Source organism: Mirounga angustirostris, unplaced genomic scaffold, assembly GCF_029215605.1.
Source record: "Mirounga angustirostris isolate CCGP_5_RB_7025 unplaced genomic scaffold, mMirAng1.0.hap1 SCAF_6, whole genome shotgun sequence".
Taxonomy (NCBI): domain Eukaryota; kingdom Metazoa; phylum Chordata; class Mammalia; order Carnivora; family Phocidae; genus Mirounga; species Mirounga angustirostris.
Window position 1 is genome coordinate 108,175,413 of NW_026991714.1, and position 14,304 is coordinate 108,189,716.

The 14,304-nt window shown below is 44.3% G+C and overlaps 1 pseudogene; it reads right to left on the reverse strand.

The window, feature by feature from the left end:
• Positions 1 to 10,743: 10,743 nt before the first annotated feature.
• LOC123847150 (U4 spliceosomal RNA) lies at positions 10,744 to 10,862 on the reverse strand (annotated as a pseudogene).
• Positions 10,863 to 14,304: the final 3,442 nt, after the last annotated feature.

Genomic DNA, 14,304 nt, shown 5'->3' on the forward strand with positions numbered 1-14,304 from the left:
ATATGATTTTGGTATGTGTATGTGTATGAGTGTGTGTGTGTGTGTGTGTGTGTGAGAGAGAGAGAGAGAGAGAGAGAGAGAGGTAGGAGAAAGATGAGGGGTTTGCAAAGATGTTATAAAAGGGATCGGGTTCTTTTACCTTATTCCAAAACTATTTTATAAGACTCAGAATCCACATAATTAAAAATAAAGCTTTTCTGTCTTGTAGTTATTTCTTCCTCCTCCCTAAGTAGTGCCCTTTTAGTATCCCAGTGAAGGGAAAAAGGAGGAAAAGACACGACTGGAGGTTGCCGGGCCCTAGCACCACCAGGGGGCAGTATCACAGGCTGGAGGAGCGGGACAGAGGGGCACGGGAGGGGCTCCAGGTTTAGGGAACTTTTCCAAGTCCTGCCTGCCCACGTTCCCCTCTAACGGTTTTGTTTTACATAACTGGCAGAACGAACTCCACAATCTTGCGGTATTGTATCCCAGGTTCCACTGTGCTTAGCATCTGACCTTTTCTTAAAACAAAGATAGGAACATTTCCTGAATAACTTCACAGAACAAAAGCAAAAACATATAAACATAGACTGACGATTTTAAGAGCGGATTACAAAAAGAGAACTTTGATTTGGTATTTAAAGTCTTGTGTATTTCAGATAGGTAGATAGAACAAGCAGCATTACTGGAATTCATCACAAAAACATTCCGGTATGATTATAATGCTGCCGTTAAATGCAATAATGTAGAGTGATATGTGAGGACATAGCAAATGTATTATCTCAGGACATATGTTAATGTATGTGTGCACGTGTCTGTGCACGGAGAACTATATAGAAAGACGCTCATTTGAGTGATAGGATCGCTGCTGAATTTTTATGTCGTTAATACTTTTCTGTATTACTTAAACTTCTTTATAATGATCATGAATGCTGTAAAATTAAAAAGAAGTAAAGCAATGTTTCCACTGGGGAAATAAAATTTATCCATATGAGTTGAAGCAGCTCAATTTCTTTACTTTAGGAATTCTGAAATATACATCTATAGCCTTAGCCTTCTCCGTTTTGACTGCAAGGTGGGTTGCTTCATTCCCCAGTCTTCCTGGTTCAACAGGATTCTTCCGCACCAGCCTCCAGAATGGGACAGCAATTCTTCTGACTACTTTCTCCACCAGTCCTTCCCCTGGGAGGAAAACTGACCTCTCTGGTGGCTGAGATTGTCATGTGCCTGCCCATCGTGGGGTCCTATTTCTCTGTTGGGCAGACTAAGTGCATTCAAGGTCACACTGTTTGGTCTCCTCCCCTATGGTCTCGGGAACCTGTCGGTCCTTGTCAGAGGCTCTGCCCGTCTTCTTCCTCTGGGTTTCGGCTTCTCTACCTGCAGTTTTTTGTGGGCAAGTCAGTCCCGTGGAAGGAGCTGGGAGACATGACCACCTTCTTCAGCTTAGCTGGTTACCTAACCTGAAATACACCATTACTCCACTGAAATAGGAGAAGGAGGACCCATTGAAACTGTTCTCTTGGCATAATGCTGCCCTTCAGATGAGAATTATTAGAACGGCCTTTGCAATGGCCATTATCCATCGCTCACAACCAGTATTACGGTCACTAATAGAACCACCATTCGCTAAAGCCTCTAACTCTCTCCGGCGGGGTGTAGTCCGTCTGGGGGCTCATCGTCTGGAAGTCAGCCTCTGGTTATTTAAATCGTGGTGTTGGTGGCTGTGGGTCCCCACCCTAGCCCTCCCCCACCCCGCTCCACGCTGACGAAAGCCCCGGGACTGTGTTTCCTCTCACAGCCATAGGGTGTCACCAGCACTTCACAGACTGTCCTCTGAGAAGGCCTTTCTGCGGGGAGTCTCCCCAGGCTCACGTGTCTGCTTATGCAAAGAACCAGGCACCGAGGGAGAGACCTTTGATGGGTGGCAGACAGGTTTCCTTTTTGTGTTTGCTTTCATAGAAGCTTACTTACCACTTAATTTTGTGTAAAATACCCCAGCTTCAGCCTCCGTATTTCTCATTCAGAAAATATACGTAGACGTGGTATAAGGGGCAACTTGCAAATAATAATGGCTGTTTGTTGAGCACCTCCCTGGTGCAGGCACTGTGCTAGGGGAGAAAGTTCCTGCCCTCCTGGAGTTTACAGAGTAAACTGAGGCCAACTGTGAAGATGAAGCTAGAGAAGGCACAGGAGCCCCTGTGCAGATCGTCTTGTTCAGTGTGGCAGCTTGAGAATGTGGCAGCCCCAGCCTGGGTCTGGAAAAACGGCAGCCCCCAAACAGGCAGCCCACGTCCCAGTGCTGGGCCACGTTGTCTGGGGGAAGCCAGCTGTCTTCAGGCTTGCGTAGCTGGTTTCAGGTGTGAGGTGGAAATTTTGCAAATGCAATGATGTGTCTGTATTTGTGTTTCACTTGGCCATCCATGCATCTATCCATCATGTGGAGATGAATTACAACCCCATCTTTACGTTTTCCTTGCACCACTATGACCTTAACCAAGTCATTGAAACTTTTTAATCCTCGTCTTAAAAAAAAAAAAGATTTTATTTATTTAAGAGAGAGCACAAGTAGGGGGAGTGGCAGAGGGAGAGGCAGACCCCCCGCTAAGCATGGAGCCCTTTACGGGGCTCAATCCCAGGACCCTGAGATCATGACCTGAACCAAAGGCAGACACTTAACCAACTGAGCCACCCAGGTGCCCCTAATATTTGTCTCTAAGAGAATAGTAATGCTTTCTTTACAGAACCGATGTGAGGATTCCTAAAGTCATGGATGTGAAACGCAAAACAGGGTCAGACAGGTCTTGAGTATATGGCAATTGGTAGCTATTGTTTTCACTGTGATAACAGTTAACACAAGACCATTAGGTACCAAGCATGAGCCGGTACCATGCTTGGCTCTGCACACATAGAGAAATTGGTCCAACATAATCCTTGCCCCCAAGGAGCTTCTAATCCGATCAAGGAGCAAATCACATGCCAAATAATAATTACTCAAAACTGGCTGGAATCATGTCCCAAGAGAGGAACCCCAAGTCCCAAGAGAATCCAAAGCAGGAGAAGTTGCTGTGAAGGTAGGAAAGGAAAATTAGCCTAGACCTTTGGATCTAAACACTGGTAGGGAATGGAGGGGCAGCCCCATGTACACAAGGTGGTGCAGAGGGAAGCCAACCCCACCACCCAGGGTTCCATTCGCTGAATAAATCAGAACAGAGCCTGCAGCCTGCTATAAGGTTCCACACAATATACTCAAGAAAGCCTCATTCTTCCCTAAGGCTTGGGGTAGCTGACAAACTGGGTCACAAAGGTGTCTCCCTGAGGTCTCACAGAATTCCTTTGAAGAGATTGAAGAGATTGGAATTTGCTCTGAGAACTTTCCAAAGTGCTGAGAGAAAGACTAAGCACTTATCTCAGGTACTGGAACTTCCTGCATTTAGCAAGACCCTGTCACACAGGGTGACACAGTTTCCTTACGGCTAATTATAGCTCAGAACCATACAAGTCAACCAGGAGTACAGATACTTTGCTCCTGGGAAGGTCAGTGAAGTCTTCAAGAAGGGGGTGGCATTCATCGGGGCCTTGGTGGGATTTGGGGTAGATGTTCTAGAAAGGATGAAGAGCAAATAAGACAGAGGCAGAGGTCGGAATTCACAGATCGTGTCTAGATCTGCTAAATGAGCCTAATCTGCTGGAGCAGAGGACGTCTGTGCCACTGACAAGAGCTCCAGTTCCAGGTTCTTCGAAGACTGCTTACGTTGTTAAGGGCTCTAGGCTCAGGTTTGGAATGCATTATCTCATCATACCTTCCGCACACTAGATACTATCATCTCTGTTCTTTAAGAGAGGTTTAGTGAGATAAGTGACTATGGTCTCAGAGAGAAAGACCGTTAATTCAACCCTGACCCCAATCTCTAGATAAAGTCATTATACAATGTCAGCTTCCAGTGAGATATGACTGGAAAAGTACATTAGGGTCAGGTCAGGGATGGCCTTGAATACCTAGCAGAGTGTCACATTCAGTGATGCTAAACCTCTGTAGTGAGAACATTTTGGAGGTCTGCAAGGATGCGGTGGAGTCTCCTTGAGCCTGAATAGAAAGGTGCCTGCAGACTCAAGCCAACAAACAACCCAATGTTTGAGATAGGATGGTGTCTGCTGGGAGTGTGGCTCCAGATCCAGAGCACAGGAAAAGGCTTCCCAGGTACTGGGGATGCTCACTCTGCCGTTCTTTGGCAACACTCTGGGCTTCTGTCATCTTCAGGACCCAGAGGGGCACGTGGCTTGTTTCCATAATTATCTATACTTGTACCCAGTAAAAATGAGCCACCCAGGAGGCTGATGGTGGTATAAGAAAAAACAGGGTGATCGCCATGAGAATTTAGTGCCTCGCAGGCCCTCTCCCCACTACCCTGGGAGCACCACAGGACCTTGGGTTCCTCCTTTCCCCAATGGAGGAGAAAGGAAACTCAACAGAGCTGCTGGAAAAACAGGCTACTGGAGCAGAACGAGTAGCCAGCTATGAGTCGGGTCACCTTGAATAAATGGATGAAGATCTTGAGCAGATCTCTGTGTCATCGGCAAAATAGTAGGACAGACCAGATGATCCTGAACGGCCTTCAGAGTTTATTTTGTTGTTGTTGTCATTCCATTTTTTATTGTGGTAAAAAAAAAATTGCAAAACACAAAATTTACCATCTTAACCATCTTTAAGCATACAGTTCAATATGCTAAGGATAGTCACATCATTCATTGCACAACCGATCTTCAGAACTTTTTCATCTTGTACAACTGAAACTCCATACCCATTAAACAACTCTCCACGTCCACCCCTCCCTTGCCCCCCGCTTTACTTTCTGTTTAGAAGTCTGACTGCTTTGCATACCTCATATAAGTGGAGTCATACGATATTTGTTTTTCCATGACTGGCTTATTTCACTTTGTACAATGTCCTCAAGTTTCATCCATGTTGTGGTATGCGACAGGATTTCCTCCCATTTTAAGACCGAAGAATATTCCGATGCATATATACACCACATTTTGTTTATCCAGTCACCCATAGGTGGACATTTGGGTTGCTTCCACATCTAGGCTATTGTGAATAATGCTGCTATAAATGTGGGTGTGCAAATATCTTTCTGAGATCCTGCTTGACTCCCAGGTTTAAGACGCAGTGAGTTTGTTTGCATGTTTTATTATTGTTTTATTTAAAACAAAAACCAAAAAACACGGAACCTCCTGAAGAGTGAACAAATTGAAATGAACGCTTCAGATGCTGCAGGGCACGTTTATTTTAGGAAATTTGGACACTCAAAACTCATATTCTGACATTCAACAAATTCCTAAAGCTGCACCACACGAAGGAGCGAGAACAGTTCTAGATCTGGGCCTTGAAGAGAGAGCCCTGGCATTCTGTAGCTTAATTATGAACTTCAGTCACATTTCCCAGAAACCCTTTCAGCAGATAATGGGTATCTATTAACATAAATCATTTGCTGGATGAGCCATGCATTGACTTGTTGGAAAATATGGAAGATTTTATGCCAGTTGTGCAGAAAAACATCCTTCAAATTCAGTCATGTATACTGTACCCCCAGGGAAAAACACTTCGAATCCATATATTTTCCTTTGAAAGAAAGGAAAAAAACTCTTCCAGGTAGCATGGTTGAAAGGTCTGGCCAAGGATCAGGCTTGCAGGAATGTTCCTAAGTATTGGAACCTGCCCCTCCAGCACAATGACTCAGTGGGATGGTGGAGGTTTGTTAGACGATTAATTCTTTAGCAAAAGTGTTCCTGCTGGTTGTAGTGGCGAAGTAACTTAAATCACTAATCACAGAGTTCTCTTTAGAGAAAACTGTCATGAACCCTGGCTGATCCATTGAACCTTTCCTGGCTGGGTTCATTTCCACAATCAGAATTCCTGTCTCGGGGTGGTATGGGGAAAGCCAAGCCATTCTTCTTCTTTTTTTTTATATATATATATTTTTTTTTATTCTTATGTTAATCCCCATACATTACATCATTAGTTTTAGATGAAGTGTTCCATGATTCATTGTTTGTGCACAACACCCAGTGCTCCATGCAGAACGTGCCCTCCTCAATACCCACCACCAGGCTAACCCATCCTCCCACCCCCCTCCCCTCTAGAACCCCGTTTGTTTTTCAGAGTCCACCGTCTCTCATGGTTCGTCTACCCCTCCGATTTCCCCCGCTTCACTCTTCCCCTCCCACTACCCTCTTCTTCTTCTTCTTCTTTTTTTTTTTTCTTAACATATATTGCATTATTTGCTTCAGAGGTACAGATCTGAGATTCAACAGTCTTGCACAATTCCCAGCGCTTACCAGAGCACATACCCTCCCCAGTGTCTGTCACCCAGTCACCCCATCCCTCTCACCCCACCCCCCACTCCAGCAACCCTCAGTTTGTTTCCTGCAATTAAGTTTGTTTCCTGCAATTCCTCATAATTCTTAATCGCAGGAATCAAACTGAGTGTTGTTGGAGTGGGGGGTGGGGTGGGAGGGATGGGGTGACTGGGTGACAGACACTGGGGAGGGTATGTGCTCTGGTAAGCGCTGGGAATTGTGCAAGACTGTTGAATCTCAGATCTGTACCTCTGAAGCAAATAATGCAATATATGTTAAGAAAAAAAAAAAGAAGAAGAAGAAGAAGAGGGTAGTGGGAGGGGAAGAGTGAAGCGGGGGAAATCGGAGGGGTAGACGAACCATGAGAGACGGTGGACTCTGAAAAACAAACGGGGTTCTAGAGGGGAGGGGGGTGGGAGGATGGGTTAGCCTGGTGGTGGGTATTGAGGAGGGCACGTTCTGCATGGAGCACTGGGTGTTGTGCACAAACAATGAATCATGGAACACTTCATCTAAAACTAATGATGTAATGTATGGGGATTAACATAAGAATAAAAAAAAAAAGAATTCCTCATATCAGTGAGGTCATATGATACATGTCTTTCTCTGTTTGACTTATTTCACTCAACATAATACCCTCCAGTTCCATCCACGTCGTTGCAAATGGCAAGATCTCATTCCTTTTGATGGCTGCGTAATGCCATTCTTCTTAATAACCGTCCCAAGCCCCAGTCTGGAAATGTGGATATGAAGAGCATATGCTAGTCCAGTGGGGGAGGCCAGAGAGAGGGAGGGGCTGCGGTAGCAGAAGAAGGAACTAACCGTGGGAGCTCAGAGGAGGGGAACTAACTCAGGCCGACTGTAAGAGCAGCATAACGCAGATGATACCTGCCCTGGGCATTGAAGGATGAAGAGGAGTATGATAGCAGAAAAGCTGTCAAGGTTGGAGACCCAGCATGTGTGCAAAGATCTCTTAATGTTCGGAAACATGTAGGAACAGCAGTATGGCTGAATAACAGATGGCACGTGAGGTAAAGACGTGTGAAGTCCTTTTCATGAAGTGTGGGCACTCCAGAACAGGGCCACGGGACCCGCAGGGACCTCCGCCAGGAGCCTGCTGTGGAGCCAGTCCAGTTCCAGGTCTCCCTGGGTGTCCACAGCATCTGACCAGAGAGAAGCCACAGCTGTCCCTGTGGGCCTGAGTGCCTAGGGCCAAGGATGGAGAATAGGTATTGCCTAACTGGTGGCCCAGGCACCACTCTGATGGCCACCTGGGGGGAGGAGACACTGAATTACTGAAGAGGAGACCTTGCCAGGCAAAAGCTTTAAGCTGATGTTTCTTCCGGTGAGGCTGAGGAAAGTGTGGAGAATACCCATCCCTTTGCTTTTTCAGGAAGTAGCCCTGGCCACCCCTGTCTCTGACCCGAAAGCTCACCAACATCCCTGGGATGCAGAAAGAGCTTCCAAACAGGTCCCTGGGCATCCCGACAGTGTGCCAACGAGGGGGTGCTCTTGATACCTTGAGAGATTGCCAAGAGTCCATGCGGCCAGGGGACTGGAGGCGGGGAGGAGACTTTCATCTCCTCTCAGAAGGACTGGCTGGTGGCAGTGTGTTATTGTCCAAAGCAGGGTATCTGTGGTTTGGGACACAATGCTTTTTTTTTTCCCCCCATCCCAAACACGGTTCTTCTGTCTGAGACACATGCTATACTGAAGGTGGCACTAGGAAAAGAGACACTGTGGACTGTGTTAGGCACAGCTAGACTCTCTCTGGGATGCTTTTCCCTCTAAGCATTTTTAGAACGAAACTGAGAGCGTCTTGGGAAGCCCACTAATGAATGGAGCCACCTGTCTCACTAGGCAGGTCTCTCTTTGTCTGGGAGCTCTGAGTACCTCCTCCTCTGCAGTGAAAATGGAGATGGTTTTTAAAATTATAACTAATAATTAGATGAGAGGTAGGCAGAGCTGGGAAGAACTACAGAGATCTCCTAGAACAGATGCGCCCAAGATGTGGAGTGTGAAGACACTTTTATTTCTTAACACTGTAGTTATTTTCTCTGTAATGACATTGCTTTAAGGTGCCAACACATTGTTGCCAACCACAAGTGTACACATTAAAAAAGTAAATCTCTCTCTCTCTCTCATGTTTTATCCTTTACCAAAATGTAACCATTATTACCAATTTGCAATATTTCCTTCTAGACCTGGTTCTGGGCACATACAATATCAGCAGGTGGATATAGACCTACATAGCCTGGTGTAGACACAGAGAGACAGAACCAGAACTGAGGCAGAGGTAGGGATAGAGACCCATCTGATGGCAGTGATTCCTTCCGGTTCACCCAGGACAGAGAATCTGAAGAGTAGGATCTTGGGAACAGAGAGAGAGGAGTAAGAGTTTTTGTTTCCAGCCAGCAGAGGGGAGGATACTCACCTCTTGGCGCATTCCCTCAGGAAGAAGAAAGAAGCCGGTATGTGGAGGGGAGGAAAGGCCGGAGAAGCCCGGTGCATGGGGATGTTGACATTTCTAATGGAAGAGATGGGATTAGAGACATCCAACATAATGGAGCGTCTGAGTCCTCTCAGTCTCTGGATTCCTGCAGGAGCTTCGTAGAGATTGGACCATATGCACTACAGCACAAAGAGCGGCATCAAGGTCTAATGGTAAGTGTGCTAGCAGTGGAGGAAATCACACTAGGCAACTGACAATACCAAATATTAATGACTATGTGGAGCATTGCAACTCTTATATGTTGCTGGTGGGAATGAAAATCATACAGACACTTTGGAGCGCAGTCTGAGTGTCTTATAAAGTTGAACATACACTTACCATATGACCACACTTGGATATTGATCCAAGAGAAATGACAGCATATGTCCAAACAAAGGTTGTATACAAATGTTCACAGGACCATTATTCACAACTGCCAAAAAACTAGAAACAACCCAAATATATCTATCAAGTGGTAAATAGATAGATAAATTTTGGCATATCTATACAATGGAATACTTGTCAGCAACTAACAAGAATGGCATACGGATGGATGCTGCAACATGGCTGAATCTCAAAATCATTATTGTAAGTGAAAGAAGCCAGAAGTAAAATACCATCTACTGCATGATTCCATTTATATGAGATTTTACAAAAAAGCAAAACTGTAGTAAAGCAGATCAGTGGTTTTCTGGGGCCAGGGGCCTGGGGAAAGGGATTGGCCACCAAGGGGTATGAGAGAACTAGAGTGGGAAATAGAAATATTCTATATGATGATTGTGGTGCTGCTGGTACATGACTATATACGTTTGTCACAACTCTTCAAATTGAACACTTAAAAGGGGTTTACCTCAACCATAGCTTAATAAAAATTTATATTTTACTAAAACTGAAGATAATTTTTTAATTCAAGAAAAAAAAAGTGACAAGGAAATTGAGAACTGGATTGAGAAATGGGATATAACTATATAAAGCAGAGCTTTCAGAAAATTATTAGGGAACAACTTTAAATAAATACATCTTAGGGACGCCTGGGTGGCTCAGTCAGTTAAGCAGCTGCCTTCAGCTCAGGTCACGTCCCAGGGTCCTGAGATCGAGTCCCCCATCGGGCTCCCTGCTCAGCCGGGCGTCTGCTTCTCCCTCTGCCTCTGCTTGCTGCTCCCTCTGTTTGTGCTCTCTGTCTCTGTCAAATAAATAAATAAAATATTTTAAAAATACATCTTAAAACTTAGTTGAAATGAGCATTGTTTCAGAAAAATAGAATTTAATAAGCTGAATCAAAAGAAAAGTTCTTAACTGGTTTCACCATGCTAGCATAACCCATATGCCCCCAAACTTCTCAAGGACAGTGAGTTTGAGGGAGCATGATACACAAACTACCCTGACTTCTGACACCAACTACAAGTTCAGAGACCCCGAGACCACACTTGTGGTTGGTAATTCACTCGAGGAACTCATAAACTCACGGAAGCTGTTATGTTCATGGTTATAGTTTTGTATAAGGAAAGGATACAGATCAAAATTAGCCTAAGAAAGAGATTCAAAGAGCAGAGTTTAAGAAAGTACCAAACTCAGAGCTTCCAGCTGTCTTCTGTGGAGTCATGAACAGTTACTTTTGCAGCAGTGATGTGTGACAAACACACACAGAACACTGGCAACTGGAGAAGCTCACCCAGGCCTTGGTGTCCACAGTTTTTGTTGAGACTCAATCATGTGAACCTGATTGACTGCTCATGTGACCAACCTCAGTCTCCTTACCATAAATCCCAGTGTTACTCTCTGGCTCTACCAATTTTTAAATTCAAGCCAAAAAAAAAGGGGGGGGGAGTAAATTCATACCATGATTGAGAAACTACAGCTAAAGCAGAGTTTTTAGACAATAGCCATATTCATTTGAATTACAATGACTTTATGGTATATTTTGATATTTGGTAAGGCAAATTTTGCCTCATTGTTCTTTCATGTATCTTTCAATTAGCAATAATCGCGCCTCAGATAAACCTCATTGGCTACGATACTGCCACTGTGCAAAGCTCTTTCATGTATCTTTCATAACTACTCTCAGCCATTTATGTTTCCTTATAAAATCTGAATTCTGTATTAGTTAAGTTGCATTCGGTTACAAATGCACATTGTTTATGCTCCATGAGTTAAGTTTAATTGCTGTATAAAAATCTTCCAAAAGATTACATTACGGTTTGGCACTCAAATGAAAAAGTTACTGTGAATGAAGAAATTCATATAGGCAGCAGTGGAACCTAAATTTAATATTAGTAAAGGAAATTTGTCATCAGAGAAATTACTTCATTTTTCTATTTTCTTGCAAAGCAACGATCAAGAGATTTAAAAACTAAGAAAGAAAGTTATACCCACCCCCACCCCAACCCCACATACAGATAAAATCTATTCTGTTTTGCTACTAAGATGCATGCAAAAGGATTGTAATGTAATGGAAAATTTGCCAAATCTCTTGACATAGATAAAATAAATTCCAAAGCAATGAGAGGTAGTGTCATCAATTCATGTGTTTTCAAAGACTATCATTAAGATGTCAAACATCTATTTATCAAAACTTCTTGCCAACTTTGAGCAGAAGACAATAGTGGAGCACTCTTTAAGAAATGTTCCATCACCAGTGTTCCTAACAGCCAAAGGATAATATTGAGTGACAAATGCAAACCTCAGTGACTCGGAGTCCAAAAATGATAGAAAAGAGTTAGACTTTGCCTGTGAGACTGCTTTGGAACACCTTAACACCTTTATTTCACTTCTACTTTCCCTTTTAAGTGTGCATGCAATGATGCACGAGATGGAAACTAACCCAGGTTAGACCAATCAGAGTACGGCAGTACCCGGCCACAGCGACTGGCCAATCAGAGTGAGGCTCTGGGCTTTGTTCATTCCTGGGTCAACTGCCCCTCCCCCTACTGGATCTTGAAAGCCATCCTATGACCACAAGAGGAACCAGCCCTAACATGAAACCAACACATGGATAACATAAAGCAGAGAAGCAGAAGAACCTGGATCATTGGTGACATTATGGATCACCTCAAGCCAGTTTGAGTTCGGTTTTCTGTTTCCTGCAAATCAAAGTTGCCTAGACGAATGAAGCCTCAGTAAATGTCAAAGGATAGAGCAAATGATGATGAGTGGGGACGCTTGAGGCAGCCTTAGTTCCCCAATCTGGGGACACAGTGATCCCACCATCCAGCCCCCAGTCAGTCATTGATTCACATGGTAAGCCATTGGTTATGTCTGTTGAGGACTCCCCATAGAAGACCCTAAAGGCTTGGCTGTGAGGCACACTGTGTAAGTAGGGCATCTTTATATTCTTTTTAAAAATCAGGAAGAGTGGGAATCAGGGATGTTGGCAAGTGAAAAGATATTTACAGCTGATATATGCACATTGTTGTGGTTCATACATTTCTAGACCTTGATTAGACTTTCATATATCCACAGAATGAGAATCTGGGCCTGATGAAGTCAATGAAGTCAAGCACCCATTTTTATTTTCACTTTAATGCCAGCTGCTTCATAAACTGTTCTCACTGAGCCCAGACATACTGCAGGACCAATCAGCTTAAAAAATTGTGTTATATTGCTGGCATGGATCGCTGCTGAGCGAGCAGATGAAGCTAGCTGAATCTAGAAGTAGCTGTGATGCTGTAAGAATCACAAGTCTTTATCCACATCTGCCTCCTGCTAGCAATGTTTTCTGCCTGTCCTGTGGGGTTTGTGAAGGACAAAACACTTTCCTAGCCCCTGTCAAAAGGATAACATACCAAAGTTATAGAAGTTGTCACAAAGCCAGTCAATCTTAATGTCTACTCCCTTAAATTCAAAATCTAGGTTATTTTACGGTCTTTACAAAGCTAGAATTACTTTTCTCTTTAAAACTTGGCAGATTGGTGTTTTTGTTTTTAATCCTTGAGCTTTGTAAGTTTTCTTTCCTGTGCCTACTTGCCCATAACTTATTCTTCTGCTCTGATGACTGCTTTTTAATGAGTTCAGCCTGTACCTTCTTGGACAAATCAGGAGTGTGAGGAGTGTGTTAATTAGCTATCAGATCTAGCCTGGCTTTTGAAGTTCAGAGCTTTGGAATGCTACAGAAGTGTAAATATAATCATGGCTTTTTGCATTTGGTAATTATATTTCAGCTGAAACCTCAGGGAGCTTCCCACCTTGGGATTCTGCTGTCACTGACTCCTGAATGGTTCTGTCATTAATGGCCAGTCTCTGGGGACCCAAACCCAAAGGAAATGTCTTCCTGTTTTGTTCTGAGTGGCCCTTCTTCCTTGCAACCTTCCTCACTGTTGACCAAACATCCTATTTCAGGATGGAGAAAATGAACCTTCTTCCCCTTCCCCTCATGGGGTGAGGAGGAATGAGGCAGGAGCGAGAAAGTTCATCTGGGGGTAAATTGCCTTCTTATGACTATACCCAACTTGTACCAAATTATACCAAATATTATGGGAATTCAAATCAAATATCTACCTACTCCTGCAAGAAGCCTGCACGCTCACCTAAACTGATCTTTCTCACCCTCAATCTAGAAACACCCTCTTTTTCATAACACTTCCCAAGTATGTCCTGGTGCTGGCCCTGGGCCAGACTCTGGGGTCCCATAGATGAACAAAAGAACTCACAGTCAAAGGGCGCCTGGGTGGCTCAGTCGTTAAGCGTCTGCCTTCGGCTCAGGTCATGATCCCAGGGTCCTGGGATCGAGCCCCACATAGGGCTCCCCACTCAGCGGAGAGCCTGCTTCTCCCTCTCCCACTCCCCCTGCTTGTGTTCCCTCTCTCGCTGTGTCTCTCTCTGTCAAATAAATAAATAAAACCTTTAAAAAAAAAAAAAAGAACTCAGTCTGGGTCAAGGAGAGACCTCTTGAATAGACCCTTTAGGTCCATAAGCTTACAAAGAAACTGGAGACCGATTGGGAAGTTAGGGAGGTAAATCAGGGAAGCCTTTGGACTTTGTACACCAGTAGGTGGTTCCCAGGTGAAGTGGGGGGAAGGCATTGCAGGCAGATGGTCACCCCTGACAGGTGGGCATGTCAGCCCTGCTTTGCTACAACATTCAACACTGTGACTGATCACCCCGTTGTCCTAATGATATTTTAAGTGTTGTATTGTGAGTTCTTCCTGTCTCAGAAAAGGTGTTCTTCCAACCGCCTACTTTCATAAAACAGTGTGGACACTTAACATATGAGGAGTAAAAGAATGAGTGAATGAATGGATGAGTAAGTGTAGGCCAAACTAGACCTTGTTACTCAGACTCCAAGAGGAGCCCGACAACATCCCAGGAGCCGGTGCTCCAGGCCACTAGGCACTATCCTCTGCCCAATGGCTAGGATTTGGGGGTGAAAGAGAATGTGAGATGGGGTCAGGGGCTATCAATTCTGAATTTGTCCCTAAAGCTTGAAGGACACTTATCGGAATGCGTCGGTCGTAAAGATTCCTCATCCCTATGCCAAAAAG